The sequence below is a fragment of the Peromyscus maniculatus genome, chromosome 16 (assembly GCF_049852395.1).
Source record: "Peromyscus maniculatus bairdii isolate BWxNUB_F1_BW_parent chromosome 16, HU_Pman_BW_mat_3.1, whole genome shotgun sequence".
NCBI classification, from domain to species: domain Eukaryota; kingdom Metazoa; phylum Chordata; class Mammalia; order Rodentia; family Cricetidae; genus Peromyscus; species Peromyscus maniculatus.
In genome coordinates this window covers 30,306,693-30,332,880 of record NC_134867.1, presented here as the reverse complement: position 1 = coordinate 30,332,880, position 26,188 = coordinate 30,306,693, and the positions used below count along the sequence as shown (strand labels likewise).

The 26,188-nt window shown below is 40.5% G+C and overlaps 1 long non-coding RNA gene across 1 annotated transcript in view; it reads right to left on the bottom strand.

The window, feature by feature from the left end:
- LOC143268963 (uncharacterized) overlaps positions 1-24,647 on the bottom strand; it is a 50,542-nt gene extending 25,895 nt beyond the window's left edge. The window contains exons 1-2 of the long non-coding RNA XR_013045214.1: positions 24,588-24,647; positions 23,851-24,099 (exon numbers count right to left, since the gene is read on the bottom strand). This is a non-coding gene — a long non-coding RNA (uncharacterized LOC143268963). The remainder of the gene's footprint in view (positions 1-23,850; positions 24,100-24,587) is intronic.
- Between the last annotated feature and the right edge of the window lie 1,541 nt (positions 24,648-26,188).

Genomic DNA, 26,188 nt, shown 5'->3' with positions numbered 1-26,188 from the left:
AACAGATAACAGACATCTGTGTATAGTTAGAGCATACCTGTTCTCATGAAGAACTATGGGTATTAGTTTTTGTAGATGTAACCAACCATCTTATTAAATAAGAAACACAGAACCAATGCAAAGAAGAAAGCCAAGAGATCAGAGCTAAGAGCCTTACCCATCTGCTGCAGCTATCCTCTTGAGCCAAGAGAGACCTACTTCCTCTGTGTTTATCTTTATATAGACTTTCTGTTCTGCCTTCTCATTGGTTGTAAACCCAACCACATGACTGCCTCATCACTGCCTGTTTGTACAGACCTCCAGATCTTCTATGGTTGGTATTGAGATTAAAGGCGTGTGTCTCCAATGCTGGCTGTATCCTTGACCACACAGAGATCTACCTAGCTCTGCCTACCAAGCGCTGGGATTAAAGGCGTGTGCCACGAACGCCCAGCTCTGCTATGGCTTGCTATTAGCTCTGACCCCCTGGCAACTTTATTTATTAACATACAAATAAAATCACATTTCAGTCAGTACAAATAAAATATCACCATAAGTTTTAATACACTTCATTATTGGGCCAGGAGACAGTTTGGGGTCATCTCTACCTCTGTAGAGATCGATGAACATTTCAATGATCTATAAACATTAAACAAATGTTTGCTGTAGGAGTTTATGCACAGAAGAAGGGATAATAGTTCTACCTACTCTGGATATATAACTAAGAGAAAAAGAAAGTGTCTAGAAGAAAAGACATCAGAAAAATGAACTCTCACATGACAAAGCCACAAGCTTTCTGAAGCAGACCCTGGGAAGCAATCAACCATTTCTATCCTATATCATTTCCTTTAAATCTGGTATAAGGGGAGAACAGATAACATGAGAAACTCTAAAAATGAATGTCTCTGCCCAAAGAGTAGAAAACTACACAACCACATTCTTAAAGCCTAAAGGTCCCATCACCTATAATGAACATAAATCACAGATATCAGACATGAAGAAAACAAAATATTAAGACTAAAAAGCTTACTGCTAAGGGGCAAGAGACTAAGACTTGAATGAATAGAAGCGGGATTGGCTTAGCAAAGGACCAAAGGGAGAGCATCACCCAAGTAGTTAGGAGCCATATGGAAGTCATCATCCGATTAGTGTCCTGTATGCAATCAATATTTGTCCCTTATACACAGAGTTATGTAACAGGTCCACAGTATCACATAACCACTCCGATGAAACTAGGTGGAGTAAAATTACTCCCGCTAGGAGCACAGTTGTTAGATAGAAAGGCAACTCATATCATAGTAAGATATGAATATCCAACTTCAGTGAATGTAAGACTCAGTATGGCCATATCAGGCCCTGGGACATTAAAATTTACATGGGGAAAGCGGGATCACTCAGTGTAGATGGGAAATAGGAACTGAGTGGGTGAGAAGTATTCAAAAGCAACGGACTATACTAAAGGCTAAGAAACTCCCAAAGGAGGGTTGGCCATTGCTGATGCCTGGGTAGACATTTAACCTCATAAGCATTCTCTTGAGCTCCACTGAGATACTGAATACCAAGCAATATAATCAAATCAGTTTGAACTAAAAGTCCAAGTAAGCATCTCTGGCACCAGTGGAGTTAAATTCTCTACACAACCCAGAAAGTGGAGAGACATTAATAGATGCTATACGCAAAGAAGAGCTATTTGGCTGGTATTGTAGTTTGCTTTCCATTGCTGTGATAACACCATGACCAAAATCAACTTGGGGAGGAAAGGATTATTTCAGTTTACAAGTTATAGTCCATAATCAGCGAGGGAAGCCAAGGCAGAAACCTGGAGGCAGGAACTGGAACAGGGAGCATGGAGGAACGCTGCTTACCAGCTTTCTTCTAGGTTCAGGATAATCTACTTTTATCATTTCCAAAGGCCTACCTGCCTAGGGATGGTACCGAACACAGTGGGCTGGACCCTCCTATATTAATTAGAAGTGAAGAAAATGCCCTCACATAAATACCCACAGGCCAACTGATGGAAAGAATCCTTCAGCTGAGTTTCACTCTCCTCAGTTGTGTCAAGTTGACAACCAAGATTAGCCATGGCAGGTCTACTCTGTGTCAACGTGACTCACAAATATATCATCATAAACAGTAGTCTTTCCATTCTTGTTTGTCTCCAAGACAGTCCTATCACTACTCCACTAGTGAAATACCATTGAAGAAGCAACCACTGATAGATAAAACAAAGCTGATGCATAAGCTTGTTAATAAAACACAATAATGTTCAAAACAATTGCCCCTTCAACTCCAATAAGGTTTTCAGAGAAGAAAAAGAAGGATTGTACAGCCTATACTAAGTACTGACTATGGTTTTAGTAACCAAGGATATAAATGGAAAGGAAATAATCTGAACAAGATTTAAAATACTAGAAAAGCAACAGATAAAATAGAGGAGATAAAGTAAATTAAAAGGAAGAAACACTGGGATATTGTCAAAGTAAATAAAGTCTAAAGATGTTTAAAGCTATTGAAAATAATGATAAAAATTATATAGAGATAAAATGGAGAAGAGTAGAAGGGAATAAAGCAGGACTGAGAGAATGTATGTGGATTGCACATAAGGTAATTCATAAAACAGCATAGGTGGAAAAACAAGAGTGGGTTATGATAGAGCAGTATGAAAACAAGAATATATTTAAATATTTATGGAATAGTGAAGGTCTAAAGGTGACAAAGCACAGGAGAAAGAAAATAAAAATATTTCAACACTTCCTGTGGTGGTTAATCTTGATTGTCAACTTGACACACCCGGGAAGAGAGAACCTCAGTTGAAAAAGTCTCTACTTCAGATCAGTCAGAGCATGCCAAGTCCACCGTGGTCAGTAACTTCTCTAGATGGGTTGACCTGTGCTAATAAAAATGTAAATGGACATGGCCCTGGAAGCAAGCCAATAAGCAGTGTTCCTCCATGCTCTCTGATTTAGTGCCTGCCTTAAGCTCCTGCCTGGGCTTCCCTTGCTGGTGATGCATGACAACATGAAAGCTGAAATAAGCCCTTTCCTCCACAGGTTTCTTTTGCTTGTGGTGTTTGTCATACAGCGGGAAACAAAGTAGACACAAACTGACTCCGGGAGTGGGGTGTTTTAATGAAACTGAACATATGGAAGGAGGTAGAGAATTTTGAAGTTAGGGGCTGAAAATTCCATTGGCTGCTCAGAGATCAATGAGCTTCTGCAGGAACTTGGAAGATAGCACTGAGGGAAATTCAGATAATGAAAGGTCAACTAGTGAAGTTTTAGAGGGAAGCAAAGACATTATTGGACTGTTTGTGTCATGTTTTGAATTAAAAATCTGTGTGTGCTGATTAGCTGGGGCTGAAGAATTGGCTGAGATTAACAAAAAATCAGCACTTCTGAAATGAAAGCTTACTAAGATAATTCGTTACTGGCAAAGACAAACATAGTCTTGTAGTAAAATATGGTAAAAAAAAATTCTAAGATGATGAAACCAGAAAAAAACAGAGCAGTTCAAATAATAGCTAATAAAATAGTCTTTAAAACAAAATTAGAAGAGGTAAATAAGACTGCTTGATATTGATGTTAGGGAAACAATCCATCAAGGGCATATATCAGTACTGAACATGTACACAGACCATTGGTGCATCCAATTTATAAAACAAATCCTATTTTATATAAAGGCATAAATTTGTATCAACATAATAATGGAGGGTGACTTCAATAGACACTCTCACCAATGTACATATCATCACAAAAAAATAAGGAAAGAAACATGAATTAAATGATATTGCATTACGCATTAATTGCACTTAACAGACAGCTACATAATATTCCACCTGAATATTGCAGGATATACATTCTTCTCAGCAGTCTACAGAACATTTCCAAGTAGCCCATGTTTAAAGACACAAAATACATCTTTACAGATTCAAGAAAAGTGAAACGATTTCTTATATTCTTTCTAGAACTAATCTGCAAGAGAAACTACAGAAAATATGCAAAATTATGGACATTGAAAATTAAATGACTGATTAACAAATGGGTCATTAGAAAAATCAGAAGGGAAAATTTGAAGTCATAGAATTGAGTGAATATGAAAATGCAAGATGCCAGAATCTGAGAGAACCAAGAAAAGTGGTAATAAAATGGAAAAATATAGCTATAAATGGCTATATTACAAAAGTCAGAGAAATTGCAAATACATAACTCAATGATTCATCCCATGATCTTAGTAAAACAAGAGCAAGCCCAGCCCAAAATCAAAGACATAATGAAGATCGTAACAGAAACTGATGAAATGAAATGAAAAAAAATAATCAATGAAGCAAATAATTGGTTCTTTGAAAAGATAAATGTGATTGATAAATTCCTAGCTATACTAAGAAAGGAAAGATGACTCAAATTAATACGATCAGAGATGAAAGAGCAGACATTATAACAGATAACAATAAAATTCAGAAGATTTATGGCATACTCTGAAAGACCTATATTCCTAAAAGAAATGAATTAATTTCTTGACATGTGCCACCTACAAAAATGATACCAGTGGGATGTGAACAAATTAAACAGAACTACAACAGCAGTGAGATTAAGGCCAGTCTCGGGTAGATTCACTACTCAGTTCTCACAAATCATTAAAGAGCACCAATGTACTTCAACTAGTCAATGAAATAGAAAGGGAAAGAATCCTACTAAGTTCATTTTACAAAGCTACCATCAGACTAATGCCAAAGCCAGTTAAAGACCTAACAAAAATTTATTATAAATCCATCTTCTGGATGAGCATGGATTCAAAAATATCTCAATACTGTCAAACTTAGTCCAACACTTAAAATAGATGATTCATAGGCATCAAGTTGCCTTCATCTGGGAATACAATGTAATTCAATATATACAAACCAATAAATGTAATATTTCACACGAGCAGACTAAAGGACAGAAATCACATGATCCATTCAACAAATGATTTGCTAACCTCTCTTCATGATTAAAAACAATAAAGAATCTAGAAAAAAGTAGCATACCCCATATAAAGCTAATCAAAACAGCACCACCAGCATGTAATAAATGGTGGACGGGGATTGAGAGCATTTCATTCAAAATCAAGAATGAGACAAGGATTCTCACATTCTTCACTGTTGTTGAACATAATGATCAAAGGCTTAGCCAGAGCAATAGGACAAAAGAAGGAAATATAAGGCATACAAAGAAAGGCAAGAAGCCAAATCATCACTACCACAGACAATAAGATTCTATAACTAAGAGACTGGGTAGATGCCACCAGAAAACACATAGGACCAACTCAGAAATATCGCCAGAGCTACAGCCACATCATTTTTGTTGTTGTTGTTGTTTGTTTGTTTTTCAAGACAGGGTTTCTCTGTGTAGTTTTGGTGACTGTCCTGGATCTTGCTCTGTAGACCAGACTGCCCTTGAACTCACAGAGACCCGCCTGGCTCTGCCTCCCGAGTGCTGGGATTAAAAGTGTGCACCACCACTGCCTGGCTGAGCCACACCATTTTTGACAATATGTCCAGAAAATGGCATTGAATAAAAGACAACTTCTTCAAGAAATGGTACTAAGAAAACTGAATATTCACAAGTAGAAGAATGAAACTATTATATCTAACCCAATACAAGAGTCAATTCAAAATGGATCAAAGACTTTGATATAAGACCAAAAATACAGGGAAAACTTCAAGACACAGCTATAGAAAAGACCTTTTGAAAAGCTAAACCAATAATCAGTAAGTGGGGTTGCATAAATTTAAACCCTTCTGAACAGCAAAGGAAACCATCAATGGGAGAGCAAGTCCTCAGACTGGGAAAACTATTTTCCAGATATACATATTATAGGATAATATCTAAGATGTTTAGAGAACTCAAAGAACTAAATACAAAAATTCAAACAATCAAATCAATTAAGAACCTAACCCACATACAAGTCTCAAAAGATGAAGTGCAATAAATATCTAAGGAAAACACCCATTGCCCTTCAACACCAGGTGCACACAAATTAAGACTAGACTTAAGAGTCCATCAAACCCTAATCAGAACAGCTCTCATTAAAAAGACAGGCAACAACAAAGACTGGCAAGGATACAGGGAAAGGGGCATGTTAGTCCACTGCTTGGAGGAATGTACATCAACCTAGCCATAATAAATTGAGTATTGAAGATGCCTCAAAAACTAAAAGTAGACTACTACATGATTCAGCTGTATCACCCCTATGTATTTATCTGAAGAACTATACATCAAAATAACATAGCAATACTGCATATCATTGTTTATTGTATCATTATTCAAACTTGCCAAGTGTCTGTCAATAGATGAACGGACACAGGAACTTGTCATTATAAACAGACAGCCAACTTAATCTAGTCATAAAGAAAAGCAAAATTATGTTGCTTGCAGGAAATCAAGATTAACTGGAAATCTTTGTATTAAACAAAATAAGTCAGACTTAGAAAGACAAATATCATGAAATATATATATATATACATATAAATTTTATGTGGGTAAATAATTTTATACATATTCTCTATAAAGGTATATAATTTTATACGTACACATATAATCACATGAATATGTTTGTGATTACACAGATATATGTGATTGCATTAAAGTAAAAGTGATCCTGGGTAAACAAAACAGAATAGTGGAAGGGGTGAGGAGAATTAGAGGAGAAAAGCCATGCTCAAAGTACATGATATACTTGTATGAATGTGTCTTTATATCCATCACTACATGCAATGAATATGTGATAATTAAAAATTATATGTTTATATAAATAAGAAAAGGAATAGTAGATTTTTAAATAACAAAATGTTCAGTAGACTTGAGTGTATGAGTCCCAAGGAAATAGGAAACACAAACGTAACTTCTTACAAGGATCAAATTCTAAGAAAAGACAACTCATGAGACATAAGAGTGCCAGAAACTCGTGGGGCCCAGGGAACGCAGCGGACTCTGGAGACGAATGTAGTCTTCAACATGGGCAGAGGATAAGTAACATTGAGAAAACAATCCTCTCATGGTTAATGGCTACAGTGTCTGCTTCATCGTGCTAGGGTTTCACGCTAGGCAGTGTTTTACAACCACAAAAAGAAGCTCCTTGCTGTAACATGATAAGGTAAAATATGCCAAGCAGAGTTCCAGTCACAGGTGGTCATCATAAACTTGACTTCCTATCCAATCACATGAAAAAACCTCAAGAAAGCTTATAGGAAATTAGCTGCTGAAGGCTCTGGGTGGAGAGAGTGAAGGTTTACATGTTACAATGAGTTCACTTCCAAAGATAATTTGTCAAGTACCTACTATATTCCAGACAATGGATTCAGCCATAAACTTTCAGAGTATATAGCATACACCAAGACAAGGTCCCATTTAACCACAGACAGTGTAGTCTGCTATTGTATGTATGTGCACCTCTTATGTACAATAAATTATGTTTACTCATATGGCATGTCATCTTTTCCAAAGAATGTTACTTAGAGTTCTGGGGTCCCATGAGATATGAATCAGTGTTCTAAAAATGAAAGCATCCCCAAACACAAACCACTATGGGACACAGAGGTAGTAAACAGAGGTAGTTTGTTCCATACGACAGGACTTCTAGATGCACAGAGCTAGCATGTGTTAAGGTTTTCTGAGAAAAAGAAAATAAAATAATAGTTCATAATCAAAAAATATTGTGGACTCTCCAAAACTTTAAGACATCAGTTTTGTTGCTTAAAATGATCTGGATTTTGTACTGTGTTTCGTATTGAATATGGACAGTGCACATTGCATACTCAACATGTACTATGTTCTGTTCTCATTTCTAGCCCTGACTTTAAGCAAATTACAGATATCTACACATTTTCACATTTTTGAAAGATTAGTTTCTATCTTAATTAAATGTGGATGCATTAATTGACAGCAAGTAGCTATAATTATAATTCAACATAAAGATGTTTGCAAAAAAAAAAGAACAATGGTATAAGAAAGAAAATATGAAGCATTAGCCTAAACTCTAACATCAAGTAAATTCCTGAGTTCGTGTAAATAAATCCCAAGATGTCAATTAATTCGAGTATTTTACAGTTCACAGAAATACTTAAATTATTTTGAGACCTTTTTTTTTTTTTTTTTGGAGACTCAGTAAAAAAGCCTTGATATCTAACCCAGAGATCTTTACCCCAAACTACCACCATGCTCTACAAAGTTTTTAACTCAGTGTCACAAATATGACTATAGAAATTCAAGTTGTCCAACACAAATAGATCTTTCCAGATTTATTAAACTTACGAGTTGATTCATCTTAAAAGTTTTAAATCAGTCATCTTCAATTGTCTAGAACAATCCAACACAGCAGATACTGCTCTGCGATGCTCAGCCCCAGTCTTACCTTCCTAGTTCATGATGGCTTAGCATACACTTCCCCCATTCACCTTCCTCTACACTGAACAGTTCTGAAAGCCTAACAGGTTTCTAGTAATTGTCTAGAATTTGTGCTGATGGTTTTCTGACAAGGCCATCATCGTTTGAGAACTTAATATTTAATTTGGTATAAAAGGAAAGGGAGGCCAGAGAAGCAACAATAACTCTGGCACTGAGTTGCTGTGCAAAGCCAGAAGTCTCAGGTATGACACTACACTGATTTTGTAAACCACCGTCATATAATCCAGTCAGTTCTACTGAGTCTGGCATATACATAGCCAATGAATAACGACCGGAGAAATAATGCTGATGGCAAAGGTGACAGTCTACAATTAGAAAAGGAACATCATGTATAGTAGAGTTGTAAGCATAATGATTTTTCTGTAGGGAACACTTAACTAGATCATTGCATTACTTAGACTTTCCTGAGATTATTTTTAAATGGGAAATAATTATTTGTAGGGAACCCTTGAAGACCTCTTCTGGAAGAACTTTGAGGGATAAATTAAAGTTAACTACTAGTTTCAGTGGAAGTGAAGTGATCGTATAAGCATGGGTTTTCATGTTTATTTTTATGTTTCAATGTGTGTACTCATGTGTGTCTGTGTAGGGGTAAGTACATGTTAGTGCAGGTACCCAGGGATATCAAGGCAGTCTAATTCCCTGGAGCTGAGTTATATATAGTTGCAAGGCACCTGGTGTGAGTGTTGGGAACTGAAGTAGGGTCCGCTGTTAGAGCAGTAAACCCTCTTAATCACTGAGACATCATTCCAGCTCCCATGTGGGTATTATTGAATAAAGTACGTGAGAAAGCATTTCAGAGTGAGAAGAATCCCAGCACAGGATTTTTATACTGGCACTGTGCTCAGATTGCACTGAATTCTGTTTGACAGAAGTACGTAGTCCAGGATGAAATGAAAGTGTTTATGTAAATTTTGAGGGCAAAAAAGATGCCAACTTGTTGATTTTCTACTGTGTGATTCCACCAGAGTCTCCATTGGGAATAACATGGAGGAGCCCAGGACATAAATCGTTTAGGCATTTTAGCTTTTGCAAAACTATGAGTAAAACTATAATAATAAATACTGTAAAGATGTGGGTATAGAATGTACCCAGAAAAGGTATGTCTCTTAACATAAATTGTATTTAGGGAAAAAAATCAGGACCATGTAGAAACAAATTGCTGAAACTATAGTTGGTGCACTATAAATACAAATATAGAAATGATTTTTTTCATGGGGCAGGGTTGTCTTAATTTAAATAAAGATTTAACCTTATGGAAAATGAAGTAAACTGGAAAGGCAGGCAGCATCTGGAGACCATAACCTCATGTATACATTATCTCCCCAAGCTAAAAAAAAAATAGGTAAGTCTTTTTATTTCAAGTTTTTTTAATGTGTATGTGTATGCCTACATATATGTTTGTACACCACATGAATGTAGGTGCTTAAAGATCCAGAAGAGGGCATCAGATACCCTGAAGCTGTAGGTACAGGTGTTTGCAAGCCATCTGATGTGGATACAGCAAGTTCTCTTAACTGCTGAGCCATCTCTCTAGCCCCAAAGAAACACATTTAAAAGGTTAAAGTAATCTACAGACCAAAATGAAAATAGTTGAGGAAATTTCCTTGGCAAGAATAGCCAAGAGGGAGAGAACACAACTGTTCAAGTGGATAAAACCAGACAGGCCTCAATTTTGAGCTGTGTAGCCAACAGAGTGATTAGGCCAGGTTTCTTTGCCATTCTGCAAGACACAGGACACAAAAAGATCACATTTCTTTGGCAGACATATTTGAAAGCAAGGATCGTGGTGTATCTCCTTCAGGGTTGGTTTAATAAATGTTTGTCTAAAAGTGTAGAAATATATTACTTCACATAATTTCAATTTAAAGATTCCAGTAGGGCACTAAGCATTCATAAGCCATTTCATGGGTCAGTGTTGGTTAACAGGATGGCTCGCTTCTTGCCACTCTCCCAGATTTCCAGTCTGAGGTATGAGGACACATGTACCATTGGAAATAGTCAACATGGATGCCAATGACTGGCCAAAGGAAACAATCACCTGTTACAAGACTGCTAAGTGATTAATGGACATTAAGTCATTAGTGGGTAAGGTGAAGTCTCAAAAGTGAACTCTTGAAGAAGGCGTGTGGTTGGAGGCGGGCTTCCATCTGCTAATGATGATGGACAGCCATATGGGAGCTGCATCAAAAGCAAATGATGAAGACTTTGTGGGAAAACATTGTAGGTCATGGAAAGCAACCAGCTCAGGAGACAGAAAACCAGGGCATTGGTTTCCTATTGGCAGGAACTGTAGCACTGAGATATAATAGTAAGCTACAATGGACCTTTGAAGATACGGCAAAACCTGTTGCCATGTCAAGGCATAGCTGCTAGCATGGCTATTTATGCTTTGGCAAACCCAAAAAATCACTACTGAGGCAAAAAGATAATTCCATTCCCATTGTTCTTTAATGGCTTCCTTGTATAAGCCTCTTCTCTCTGAGATTGTTCCACAGAGTGATTTTTCACTTTATCCCTCCTGACCATGACTTCTTCCATAGACATCAATGTCTCTCAACGATCAGGACAATGGTGATAGCAGGTGTGGGTGAGCCAGCCACAAAATTGTGAGCATAGGAGAGCTCTCCGCATTTCTCATCTGTCTTGTGGCATGGCCTGTGGCAGGTGGGGGAGCTGGCCCTGTGGTCATAAGACTGGGAGAGCCATCCCTGACCCCCACCAGCTTCAACACTCAGGAAAGCAGACCCTGCACCCCTCCAAGGCAAAAGAATGAAACCAACCATGTTAACGCAGGTGTGAGTGAGGCAGCTCTGAAATTGTGACCACGGGAGAGCTATCTCCATTGCACATCTGGCAGACCAACCCTACAGCTGCCCAGACCCAGACCCAAGGTTATGACTTGACCTGCCCCAACATCCATCCCATCTATGATCTGCTGGAATGCGTGAAGAGACCTGACCTGCAGACCCAAAGCTGCAGGATCTCCACAACACAGGGCAACAATAGAGTATCCAGAAGGAGCCCTAGCGAGGGCCCAGGACCCATAGGGTAGTAGAAACCAGAGACTTCAAATCAGACCAATGATTCTTTGCAATGAATACTTGCAAGTAATGATAAAGATGTTTACAGCACGACTCACTGTGCCACACTGCAGCTTCCATGGCAATATTTTTAAGTTTTTCCTTTTTATTTTATTTTATTTTTTTTCCTTTAAATTTTAAAATTTCATTTTGGGGGACATGCACAGGCAGAGGGCTGGTGCGGAAGGATAGGGAAATGAATGGGATCAAAATGCATGCTGTAAAAGATACATTAAATAAACAAGAAAGAGAGAGAGAGAGGTGGGGGAAAGGGAGGAAGAAAGAAAGATCAGGACACTGGTGGGTAGCAATTACAACTAAATTCTACCTTATATTTTATTTTATCATTGTCCATGTATGTCCAGGTATTATAAAACAGAATGCCCAGATCAAAATCTCTACTCTCATTGACATTTTAATTTTTCAGATTCAGAGATGCTTAAATGAATACTTCAAACTAGTAACTCCTACAGTATCCTATATAGTTCATCCTGCGGTAGAATTTATGTAACTTCTTTCGAATTGTTTTTATTCTGGTCAGTAGAAAAAAATAAAGGGTAATCTGAGTGACTCACATTTTTCCAGTTGAGATACTCCATGTGACAAGGGAAAAACACGTCACCAACTAGTTTACTTACATACTACTGTGACAAAATACTTGACACTGTAACTCAAACGAAGAAAGGTTTGTTCTCGCTTGCAGTTCAGTGGGACTGTTGACTGTACCATGGCAGTTCTGGCTACAGGAACATGAGGGAGCTGGTCATATTGTCTGCAGTCATGAAGCAGAGAGCAATAAGCACTCATGTTCAGCTGGCTTTTCCTCCTTGTATGGTCTACGACCTCAGTCTGCAGAATGGTCTCATCCTCCTTATACAGTCTAGGACCCCAGTCTGCAGAATGGTCTCGTCCTCCTTATACAGTCTAGGACCCCAGCCTGCAGAATGGTCTCGTCCTCCTTATACAGTCTAGGACCCTAGCCTGCAGAATGGTCTTGCCCACATTCAAGGTGCATCTTCCTCTCTCTCTTAACCTAACTTAGATAATCCCTCACAGACACGTCCAGAGGCTTGTCTCCTCCCAGGTGACTCTAGACATTGTCGAACTGACAGCCAATATCAGCCACCACACAAAACCATTCGAAAGTTTGGAGATTCACTTTCAGTGTCAAGGATACACTAGAAAGCACCTGTACTTGAAAAATCACCTTAAACTTGATGCTCTTAAGTGTGGCTTTTTTTTTTTCCTCACACAGGTGCAGAGTAGAGAGAGGGAGGTACTAAGTGGTACTTTAGATACCCAAATGAAACATGTGAAGAGAGAAAGTGAGCAGCTTGAGTGAGAAATAAGCTGTCAGATTAAATGAATCACATTTGAGTGGGTGTTTAGAAATGCACTGTATAATACAATGTAATTTTCTTTTGGTCACCTTCTCAAAATATCTGCAATAAATAACAATGATATTTTTTATGAAGTTACAAGAATGTTTCTTTTGGACACTGTACTAAAATTATCTTGAAGACAATCCATTTTTCTTCCAGGTTTGTGAGTGATTCAGAGAACTTGGCCAAACACTATGTCCAATTTTAACATGTCATATATTGACTATTGGGTTAATCTGCTCTGAAAATTCATCTAGCACATCATTATTTGTTTAAAAAAAAAACCACTAAAACTTGGGATGACATAGTTGTTCTGTTTAACAAAAGGAAAGGGATGTTTTTCTATAAATCACATTTAAATTCTTTCCATGTAACATTTATGACTACTTAGAAAAGCAGCTAGCAATGTGGCCATAGTCTGGACTTACCTAAAAATTGCACTTACTTATAGTAGTATTTTTGTACTGATTTCTTATTAATCAATATTGGAATTAAGAAACCAAAAAATAGGGCGTGTGATTGGTCAATTCATACACTCATTTCCTTGCAATTATGAGGACTTGAACTCGATACCCAAAAACCTCATGCCTGGAAGGAAGGAAGGAAGGAAGGAAGGAAGGAAGGAAGGAAGGAAGGAAGGAAGGAAAGAAGGAAAGAAGGAAAGAAGGAAAGAAGGAAAGAAGGAAAGAAGGAAAGAAGGAAAGAAGGAAAGAAGGAAAGAAGGAAAGAAGGAAGGAAAGAACTGCCTCGTGATGTGTGCTTGTACTCTCAGCCCTGGGAAGAAAGAGACAGGAGGATCCTTAAGTCTCACTAACCAGTCAGCCTAGCCTCATTGTGAGTTCCAGGCTAATGAGAGACGCTGTCTCATAAACAAATTGAAGATATGCTGAGGAACAACACCTGAGGTTGACTTCTGACTCCCGCATGCATAAATTGATACACCTGTGTACACCTATGAACATACAGGAAGACACAATAAGAAATCCAAAAATGTGACTCTGACTCAGAACCAAAACCTGCCTTTCTAAAATTCTTTAAGGTTATCAGTCAGAATTACATGCACGAACTAGTCAATGGACACTGGTCTCAATGGCCTCACTTTGTGCTCTTAGAAGATTGTATCTGTAAGAAAATATTCTGTAGTCAAATTGTTTCAGTTCTTCTAAGCAATTAGAAACTTACTTTGAGGAGACGACAAAGTCAGTGAAGTGTTGGCATTGTAGCATGTAAGCCTGAGGACCTGAGTTTGAATCCCTAGTACCCACACACACACACACAAAAAAAAAAAATCCTAATGCAGGAGAAAAGGACTCAAGCTTGCTAGCCAGCTATTCTAGTCAACTAGTGAGCTTTAGGCTGAGTGAGAGATCCTATCTCAAAGTAAGGTTTTCAGGCCAAGCATGGTGGCGCATAACTTTAATCCCAGCACTTGAGAGACAGAAGCAGGCGGATCTCTGATTTTTGAGGCCAGCCTGGTTTATATAGCACATTCTAGGCGAACAAGGGTTACATAGTGAGAGCCTATCTCAAACAAAGGGGTAGGGATGATTAAGAAAAATATCTCAACTTGACTTCTGGACTTGACATACACAAATACCCATAACCCACCACACACACACACACACACACACACACACACACACACACACACACACACACACACACACCAAAAAAAAAACAAACCAAAAAACCTGTAAAATCTGTTTTTTAAAGCCTTAATAAATGGTTCAGTGTTTGTTGAGAACTTACCCTGTGCCAGCTGCAGATATGTGTGTTGTACACACTGTTTCCATTTCAGACACCCCCCAACTAGGCAGACTCCCCTTTAATCCCATTTTATGAATGAAGAAAAATGATGCCTAGAAGTGATATATCTTGCCTAAGGTTGCAACTAATAAGAGGGCTGAGCCATAAATTTGCATAACTTCACCTACATGAGGGCTATCCATACTCTTAACTGATCTGGCATCAATGTTGTTAAATAAAATCCCTTCCGGACAGATCCACAGTATTATGTAATAATGTCCGTATCAAAAATAATATTTGACAAGGCCACAACCAATATTAAACTACAATATATTGTCTGATACTGTGCAAACCTCTTTGCTCAATTCACCCTCTTGAGGAGTTCTCTGAAAGTGAATCTGGACTCAAGCGTTTTGTCTTTGCCAGCTGGTGCCATGGTTCTCTCCGTAGAGGGTGCTGGGGAGAGAAGCGGGAAGAGTTTCATTTTCCTGGTTTCCAAGGATTCTCTCTCTCTCTCTCTCTCTCTCTCTCTCTCTCTCTCTCTCTCTCTCTCTCTCTCTCTCTCAATATTTCAAGAGTTACACGTTCTCACATTTAAATCACTAATACTGAAAATGTTATTTCATTTTTTTTGCTGCTGATATTGTTATCCCGTCACTGACTGTTGAAAGGACTGTGGTTTCCTCATTAGATAGTCTCAGCAGGTTTGTTAAAAAAAAAACAAGTCCAGCCGGTCGGTGGTGGCGTGCGCCTTTAATCCCAGCACTTGGGAGGCAGAGGCAGGAGGATCTCTGCGAGTTCGAGGCCAGCCTGGTCTACAAAGCGAGTTCCAGGAAAGGCACCAAAACTACACAGAGAAACTCTATCTCGAAAACACGCACTCCCCTGTGAAAGATTTCTGTTTCCATCTAACAGAAATTTTATTCTTCCTTTTTATATATTTGTAAATAATATCTCAAGCATGAAAAAAAACTTAGCTCCAATTTTCTTCAACACATTTACTGATTGGCTTAATCATTTTATTTAATGTAAGAGATCGTTATCTCCTCTTCACCCTGAGGGAACTGACACAAGACAGCTTTCACTAGATCTTGCTCCCACCATGCTGTTGCAAGGCTAAGGACTTTTACAACTTCACACAGTAATCCCAGCCCCTGGCACCTTGACGCCCCATGCCATTACCCTTTCCATATGCCTTGTCCACAAATTGCACCTCTGATTACTAGGTTGCCCAAAGAATCGCAAATGGGCTCCTACAGAGAACAGTGACCAGCAGCCTGCCCTGGCACCTTCCTCGGGTGGCTAATAGAATATCTCTGATAAGAGGATTTCCCGTGCACAAATGGTCAGCATCCTGACGAGCAGGCTTCTAGAAAATTCGACCAGCACAACAGATAAGTGGGCTTTTCTGCTATTCATTCATTCAGGCTTCCTCTGAAATGAGACTGGAATTTCAGGCCTCGGGGAAGGAGACTCTGCAGTAGAATCTATCTTGGTTCTTGGAGCATTAGCTGTTTACACCTGTTACGTATGCATTCTTTCAAGGTCTCACTACTTTTTGCTGCTAGGTGCACACAGCATCAGTACACAGCGGGCACAACTAGTAACATGTTACACTTTACTTCCATGTCTGTAACCATATGGTAATTCACTCGATTGTTCTCTGACAGATAAGGGCTGTTGCCCTAAGAGAGAACTCTAGTGCAAAATCATCTGGTAAGAAGCAACTAGCTGATGTATTTTGGAAATTGAAAAAAAAAGAAAAGTACTAGGAAACACACACAAAAGTCTACACCCAGATAAGAACATAAATATCTTAGTGTTATTAATTTTGGTATTTACCAAAAGTAAATGCCATAATCATAAATGATTCAAATTGATACTGAAATATCTTTTGAGAACACATCTTTCATCTATTATCTTAATTCCTATTAATACAATATTTAATGAAAAACAAAGATAGAAGCTATCGTGACTAAATTTACAATGTATTTCAGTTAATAATTATTTAAATTTATTTAAACAAATCCAAGCATAACAAACTTAGTAGGTATATGCCATAATTATTATCTGACCCTGCAATGTAACATGCATTTAAATGGATTTTTCTTTGGGCTGTAAATATAATCTGAGCCCCTATTTCACAAAGCCCTGGGAATGTTTCAAGCCAAAAAGAAAAAAATATTAGTTGAGTTTAATTCCTTTCAGACAGTCGTGCCTAGGGAAATACATGTTGGAATGCAAGAAAGTCAATTCTCATGTGTTCGAAAAATGAATCATAAAGCAGCAAGCCTGTTAAATTCCATCATACAGCTATTAGTAACATTTCAAATCCATAAAGTAAAATCTGAGGCAGTTGGCGGAGAGCAACTGTTCTTCACCCAATGAGTTGAATCACAGATCTAGCCTGTTCAGCTACCAGGACTGAGTGGCAAATCCTGAGGACTGCCTACCGTGGGGTCTGTGCCCATTGAAAACACATGACTCTTAAAACTTCTGTTTATCCGTATAAGTGTGACTTTGAGGACTGGAAAAAAAAAACTATGTTAACAAAAGCTTTGTGAAATTTAAGACCACCCTGTGCTGTGACTTTCTCTGTTCTCATAAAATAAACTATGTCTTACTTTGTCATTACTTACGAGGAAGACCACCAGAGAAAACCCAAGGTGCGACTGCACGCAGGGATTCAATAAATGGCCCCCTTTTGGAAACAACATTTAATATTGGCTTCAAAATACATTCAAAAGCTGCCCCAGCCACACACGGGCTGCACTGGTTCCCCCACATTTGATTTAGACAGTAAAGCCCTTAGAAAAATCATAAAGAAGTTGAGGATTACAAGTGAGAAGGCTGCTAAGATTGACTCAAATCTAAGCATTTGGGGAAAGTGTTGGGTTTGGGCAGTCTGGCTGTTGCTCAGACCCTTTCTCAGTGGAACATTCTCAGCTCTCTCACTTGATACCTGCAGCTTTAGATGACTCACTTAATTTTTCTGAGTCTTGGTTTTCTCATCTATAAAACAGAGGCAATGATTTCAGCCTCCCAGAGATCCATACAGTAAATCAAATATCGGTGTAATGTGTTCTGCACCCAGTAAAGTAAATCTCCATTCCCTTCCCTCGTTATCCCCATTCCTGGAAACCAGCATCAGTTCAAATCTTCTGGCAAGAGTTAGACTTAAAAAAAAAAAAAAGCAGAAATGGAGGCCTGGGGATATAGTTCCGTTGATAAAGTGTTTTCCTAGGATGCAAGGAGCCCTGAGTTCAACCCAGCATTGCAGAAAAACAGTCATGACTCAAGCCTGTAATCCCAATAGCAGTATGGGAGGAGAAAATGAGAGGATGACAAGTTCAAGGTCATTCTCAGCTACACAGTAGTTAGCAGGCAAAGACCTGCAATTCATAAAACTCTCTCAAAAACAGTGACAAAAAAAATTGCAAGCTAAAGTATGTATTGGTGAAAATGGGGAAACATTAGAGTGTAATTAGAAGGCAGAATTATTTTTTTATTCTGAAACTATTTTCTACTTTTCATGTTCAGCTTTTTGACATTGCACTGATTGACACTGAATAGCAGCCTCAGAGAGAAAACCAAGTAGACGCCCATACAATGGAAGCAGTTTACCCAAGTTGCCATTTGGGGTGGGGGTAATCCTCAATTACGACAGGCAAAGAAATGTTCATGTGATATGAAGGGTTCTCATCATACAATGCTGTTGCTGTCTTTGAAGTCGCATGGCTGAAATGAGCCATAGGAGCTTCCTGGAAGCCCTCCATGACACACATACAAGTGTGTGTTGTCTCATTTGTTCTTTCCCCATAAAACATTGGACACTGGAAATAGTTTGTTTGAAAATAATGCAAAAGAATAGTCCTCACTTTCAATGTAAGCAAAATTTAAAATAACTTCCTCGAGGAACAACAAATAATGTGTAGAAAGTGGAAAATAAACAATAACAATAATGACAAAAAAAACCAAGCCAGTTGAGCACATATTTCCTGGTTTTTATTATTTCAAGCACCAAAGGATGGTTTTACCAAGCACACTGTGCCCAGTATAAGCACCAAGATTATTTGTGTGTCACTAAGTAGGAAGTTTCTAAGATTAACTAAAGACCTTCTTTGTGCTGACTAAGCCTACACTCTATATTTGTCCTTCTACATAAACTATGCAATATTCACATTCTGTTAGTTTCCCTTCACTAGAAACGGGCATCACTCTATGCACAGTCTGATAAGGAAGTAGTCCTAGTCTCCTCTAGAAGGCCTCCTGCATGCCTTCTCCTTGTCCAGCACAATCAGGCAGTCTGGGCTTCACCGATCTTTACACCTCCTGCTCCGAGCCTTTCTTAGTGTGTCCAGGTTGTGTTCAGGTTAGCCACTTTAACACGGTCTTATTTGTCTGTGCCTCTCAGTCAACTGTTCTGGGAGACGGGTATTATGTAACTCTACTCTTTTGGTTTGGTTGGAGAATTTTTAAACCCTGTTGCTTGGTAAAATAAAATTGTGTTTTTCTTCTGGAGTACAACTGGAAAGCGTAGTTTCAGCCCTTCCCATGTGTAAAATTCACTTTACAAGCCTTGAGAACATCACTGGATACTGAGTGTCCAATGATGTCCCCATGGAAGATGCTAAATAATGCTAATAAACAGCCTCTAAATATGCTTTAGATATATTCATACATGACACACTGCACAATGTTTCTCAAAGATACATTAAATACCTGTGATGCCTCCAGGCATGTATTTTTGATGGTGTTTAGCATTTTAAAAGAAGTTCTAATCTTGAGTTGCCTATATGAACATGGTTGGGGAAATAAGATAATTTCCCAACATATTACATAGAAATTATCACTTAGGTCAAATTTGCCCTCAATTGCCACTAAAGTTGCTAGAATTGATGTCTCAACCCAAAGCCATGTTATATATTTGCTATGGGATAAGTAAGATCTTATTTCATTTTTGGGAAATTATATGTGATAAGAATATGTTTAGGGTCATCAAAGAGACAAGTATACTTGAGAAGTAAATGCTTTATATGTACACCAAATCAATCAACATGTATTTTTATAAATATAACCAAGAAGAAGACAGGTTTTAATAACACGATGTGCTTTCTAAAGATCCACAACAGTCACACAGAAAATATAGGCTGAAAAACATAGAAGAAATATACAGCAACATAACACAGAGAAACATTTTTTCCTCATATACAAGAAACAGAGAATAATTCAAATATGATACATGATTGGACTTTAACTTGCTGTTGGACTTTAACATGATTGGACTTTAACTTTAGGGTGGAAGGGTACTGAAGACTTATATAGGGAACTGCCGTGTAGCTTTTGTTTGGGTGGGAGCTCCACCTCAACCCCTGGCACCCTGGCATCCCTATACATAAAGAGTCTGGCATGTTCTGGTGGAAGGTCCACCTCAACTCCCCTCCCCTATCTCTTTGCCTAAACCCGCCCCTTTAAAGCCTGCCAAACACAGCTCCTCCCCCAGAGAGGCTCAAGACCACTCCCACAGGGTATATAAGCTACATCCCAGAAAACAGACACATGGTTCTTTCGGCCACTCCTCCTGGTCTCCTCTCTGAGGGCCCTGGGAATCATCCAGAAAGGCTTCACCCATTAAACCTGGGCTTTTCCTGATTCGGTCTGATTTGGATTTGTTGTGTCAGCAAAGAGGCCTATCAGGGTGGAAAAGACTTATCATTTGGAGGTTCCACCGAGGGGGCGCTGATTTTTCCCCACTGGCCCAGGGCTGCATGGTGGGAAAATACCCCTCTCTCCAACACCTGCTCTCCACCAGACTGAGATCGGCTCCCGGCTAGGTAAGTTCCCTTTTCAAGGCATTGCCTAGGAGGCCCAGGGCCTCTTTGTTTTTTGGGGGTGTCCTGCCAAAGATTTGGCCATGCCAGGTCGCCCCCACATTCCCCAAGCACAGGGCTGCCTTTGCTCCATCCAACCCCCTCTGGAACAAAGGACTGCCTTCGTTCCATTGACCCCTTCTCCAGAAGACTTTCTGTCGAAGGGAATTCCGCCCCCCCCCAACACACACACCCCGTTTTTTGACCCAAGACTTATCATAGTGGATGCATTATGCTAGGCTTCATTCAGGTCCCCAGTGTAGACTTGAGAAATGGCACTTGCCATTCAAAGCCTGATCCCCAAACGCCCCTACGAGGTCTTTTACAAAATTTATTCAAATTGGGACTATCTGATATAATTGGACAGAACTGCCCTACGTCCACGGTTCTGGGGTTCTGTGTTCCCGCACTCCCTACAGGGGCCAATGTCTCACAGCACTGGTCCATTCACTGCTAGAGACACTGACCCCGCCCCCCCCTCACTTCCCCCAAACTCCTACCCAACCCCCTCCTCTGGGTCCACAAATCTAAAACTAAATTCCTTCCCCTTCCCCTCCTTCCTGCCTTCCCCTTCCCCACACCCCACTCCTCTCCCCCATCTCCCAATGCCTCAACCTACACACCGGCCTAATGCTTCCAAATCATCCCTGGTTTCTTCTTATACTCGGTCTCACCAGACTCCTGCCTGCCCACCCATTTCATTTTTTCAGTCAGCACCAGATATTCGGGGGAAAAAAAATTTTTTTTTTAAAGGCTGAGGAGGATCCCCAAGCTCCCCTACAGGAATTTGTGAAATGGCTTTTAAAGTTTTTAATGCTCAAGAATGACAGCCAAGTCAACCCAACAGACAAGGCTGCAACAGAATACACTCCAAGCCCAAGCCTTAGCAGCTGCTCTCAGGCCACCGGGGCCCCCACAAGGGGTACAAGGGAAGTCGGCCACGAGGCTCCATCCCACTGGAGCTCAGCCCAAGTCAACTCTGCCAAAAACTTGCTTCAAAGGCGGCAAGCAGGGCCACTGGTCATGGTATTGCCCTGACCCCCAGTCACCCAGGGGGCCATGCCCTGTCTGCCGACAGCCTGGGCACTAGAAATGAGAATGCCCCCATGCAGGCTCGTCCTCTATGCCATGCCATGGTGGTCCAGCCTCACCAACACTGGCAACTGAGAACTGCTAAGCCTGGCGGAGAACTGACATGGCCTAGACCTCCTGACTCCCATTGCCCTCTCCTCCAAGCCTAGGGTGACATGTGGGTCACGGGTAAGTCCATTGACTTTCTTCTGGACACGGGAGCTACCGATTTTGATATCTGTTTTGATATCTCACTCAGGTCCTACAGTTCCCTCACCAATTTCTGTCACAGGGGTGGACAGGACCCCTTCCTTCCCACTTAACGCCCCGACACTTCCCTGCTTTCTTGCAGGGTGATTCTTCTCACACTCTTCTTCTGGTCATACCTGCTTGCCCTGCACCTCTGCTTGATCACAATGTTCTCAGCCTTTTGGGGGCTACACTCACCTTGGTTCCCACACTCTCCTGAGCTTTTCACAGGTCCATTCACAGGGCCCCTCCAGAAATGTCAGCCTCTGCACCAGCTTCGAGGACACCAACCAGGCGAGGATTGGCAGGTGGACTTCACTCACATGCCCACATCTAAAGAACTCCATTACCTCCTAACTATGGTTGACACCTTTATCCTCAGGAAAGGTTGAGAAGGCCAATGGACTCATCAAATGACATCTCACCAAGCTCTCTACTGAATTCGGGTTATCTTGGCCCTCTCTTCTCCCCATTGCCCTTACCTGACTCTGGCCCACTCCACGCTCTCCTATAGGTTTGAGCCCTTTTGAGCTCCTCTACAGAAGGCCCTTCCTCCTCAATCACCACCTCCCAGCCCAAACTCCTCCATTGGCCGGGTACCTCCCCTAACTCTCTCTTCTGAGGTCCCTTCTCCGTTCATATTGTGATCCTCACCACCCCCTCAGCTGCCAAGCTCCTGGGATATCCATGCTAGTACCATCTCTCCAGATGGGCACCTATCCAGGATACATGGTCTGCTCAGCAGTTGGGACCCTCCACCTTCTGGCTTTCCAAGATGTCCCAAAAAAGGGCCTATCTCCTCTTCTGCTCTGTACATTCATCTTTATAGTACAACTAGGGCAGATGTTTGTAGCTAGAGTTTTCCTACCTTGCCCACAGTCAGGACAAATCTCTGTCACCCGCCAGTCCCACAGCCGCTCAGACCCAACCAAGTAAACACAGAGACTTATATTGCTTACAAACTGTATGGCCATGGCAGGCTTCTTACTAACTGTTCTTATAGCTTAAATTAATCCATTTCCATAAATCTATACCTTGCCACATGGCTGGTGGATTACCGGCGTCTTCACATGCTGCTGGTCATGGTGGCGGCTCGCAGGGTCTCTCTGCCTCAGCCTTCCGCTTCCCAGAATCCTTCTCTCTCCTTGTCCCACCTACTTCCTGCCTGGCCACTGGCCAATCAGTGTTTTATTTATTGACCAATCACAGCAATTTGACATACAGACCATCCCACAGCAGATGTTAATGATCTATTTTTTTTCATACAAACTTTCCTTCTTTGCTTCCTCAAGAAGCAGATGCCTGAGGTCTCCTGGATGACAATTAACTGGATGTTCCTCCCCTCATACCTCCTGCTGAATGTGAAGCCACCAACTCCCGACTCCTCTTCTCCACGTCACCCTATGCCCACAGGAAGTAGTCAGACTTGAACCAGTGACCCTATACCCAAAGAGTCTGGAATGTTTGGGTAGGATCTCCACCTCAACCCTTGGCACCCTGGCATCCCTATACACAAAGAGTCTGGAATGTTCTGATGGAAGATCCACCTCATGTCCCCTCCTTTATCTCTTTCCCTAAACCTGTCCCTTCAAAGCCTGCCAAACACAGCTCCTCCCCCAGAGAGGCTCAAGACCACTCCCACAGGGTATATAAGCTGCATCCCAGAAAACAGACACATGGTTCTTCCGGTCTCTCCTCCTGTTCTCCTCTCTGAGGGCCTTGGAATCATCCAGGAAGGCTTCACCCATTAAACCTGGGCTTTTCCTGATTTGGTCTGATTTGGACTTGCTGCATCGGCGGAGAGGCCTGTCAGGGTGGAAAAGACTTGCCAGCTTTCACTTAATTTTCTTAATGTTTTGGAAAATGTGTTTCATCATGGACTATGGGGACATTTTTGCTTTTAACCCTTTTTCATGCACTGCCTATGAACAAAGGTGTTTGTCCATACAAACACAGCTTGTCACACACACACTCAGCAAGTGTAAGGATGATCCAACTGCACAAAAAGTCCTTTGACCTCTACACTTACGCGGTGGTGCATGGGCGCCACTTTTCCCAGCTTCATTTAAATCTGTTTCATCTGCCAGTTACATCAATTATTCCATCAACATTTCACATTGTATGCCAAGTCCCTTTAGTCTCCTTTAATATGAAAACAATTTCAGCTTTTGTGATTCATTACTTGTTAGATGCAACCAGAGTTCATTCTGGTGCCTCCAGTTCCAACTCAGGACCACAAGGCTCTTCTTTGCAGACTCTATTCCTGGTTTGTGTCTTCCTGTGGAGAAAGAACCCTGTTTCACAGCACAGTCAGCATATTTACTCACTTACCAAAATCTTGCAACAAAAAATAGTTTCAGAATTCTTGCACTCATACAACTGGGGGAGGGGGGATAAATCTACCAGATGAGTTTAATATATAAAGAAGAAATTGTGATCAAATTAATTGGGTTAGTTATTCTACCCTTTTGGTGTGGTTACATAATTGATTTAAAATTCAATTATTTATTTGAAATACTGTTGGCATTTCAGCTAAATTTTTCCAACCTTCTTGATTTAAATCTGTTTTTAATATATAGAAAATTAGTGTATTTCTAAATGTCAAAACTGTACACAAGGCACACTCACAGTGGGATTCTACCTACTCCTCCCAGGCAGGTACCCAGCCACAGTGTTTTCTGATTGTTTTCTCATGTTTTGTTAATCGGCATTCCCTCACTGCAAAACATACCAAAGACCCTCAACATAGAGAAAAGCAAGTCTCACCTTATCATTCCAGAGATTCTGGTTCCTGTGATTAACCAGTGACTCTACTACTTTTAGTCCTATGGTGAGGTACAGCATCACGATGGGACAGAATCTTTCACCTCTCCTCTAGGAGCTAAGACAACACTAGTCTAATGGACCTCAAGACCCCTTATCAGGCCCTGAGGCAGGCAATCATCAGGAACATCTTAGCAACCGGGATTCTACTTGGTTTGGGCAATACACATGCTCCTCCCCTTACAAGGCAATTGGCAGCCTCACTCCTTCACCTGCATATAGACAGAGAGAGAGAGAGAGAGAGAGAGAGAGAGAGAGAGAGAGAGAGAGAGAGAGAGAGAGAGGCTGTTGTGGTTTAAATGAGAATGCTCCACCCCCATGGGCTTGTATATTTAAATACTTGATCTGCAGTTGATGGAACTATGTTGGAAGGATTAGGAGGTGTGGCCTTGTTGGAGAAGGTGTGTCCCTGGGGGTGGGCCTTGAAGTTTCAAAATCCCTGGCCGGTTAGTACCCTCTGCCTCATACTTGAGGATCAAATATGAGTTCTCAGCTACTGCTCCAGCACTATGTCTTTGTCTACTGCTGTCCTCTCCAACAAGATGATCATGGATTCTAACCCTCTGGTACTGTAAGCTATAATAAACATTTTCTTTTATAAGTTGCCTTGATCATGTTTTATTCACATCAATAGAATTGTAAATCACACACACACACACATACACACACACACACACACACATGCACACACAACTCTGAACAATGCACTTAGCAACCTCAAACCCCTACCTGCATTGATTTACAAGTACAATCCTCTCCAAACAGTAGAAGAGGTTTCTCTTCCCCTCACAACAATCAAATTTAGACTGTTCCTATTCCAGCATATTCCCAATATATCCAGCAGGCAGAATAAAGACCAGTTGGGCCCACACTGGTTTTGTACACAAACACAGTACAGAAAACTATATTCTTTGATTGAACTTTTAAGGATGCTTCCTTATTTAACATCCTACACCCTTAAGTATGCCAGGAATATGATTAAAATCAGATGTATTATGGGAAGACACGTGCAGAGTAGGAAAAAGGAATACAAGACCTAATGTATCAATCTAAATAGAGAACCACCCAAGCTACACCCCTTAGCAGCAAGCCTCTCCTTCCTTTATACACCATAAAAGGAGATTCAGGCTGTAACCTGGGACCCTAGACTACTCAGTCATGTGACCTGCTGCCAGTCTTGATGGGGTATGCTTCTCTAATCTCTACTATTGCTGCCTTCATATAAAGCTGTCTTGATGCTTTTGCACATCTGTGTGAGCCCTCCCATAGAAAATGGAAGCCGGGACTGGAGACATGGCTCCAGTTAAGAGCCGTGCTGCTTCTGCAGAGGGCTAGAGTATGGTTCTTACCACCCATGCCAGCGGCTCGCACATGCCTGTAACTCAAGCGTCACACCACTGTCTTCTGACCTCTGTGGGCACCCCCATTCACATGTGCTCATAGTAACACATATACACAGACATAATTAAAAATGTTTTAAAGGGCCTGGAGACACCCAACCTAGACCCTCAACCATTGCTAATAGCATCATTCCCTAAATAGTT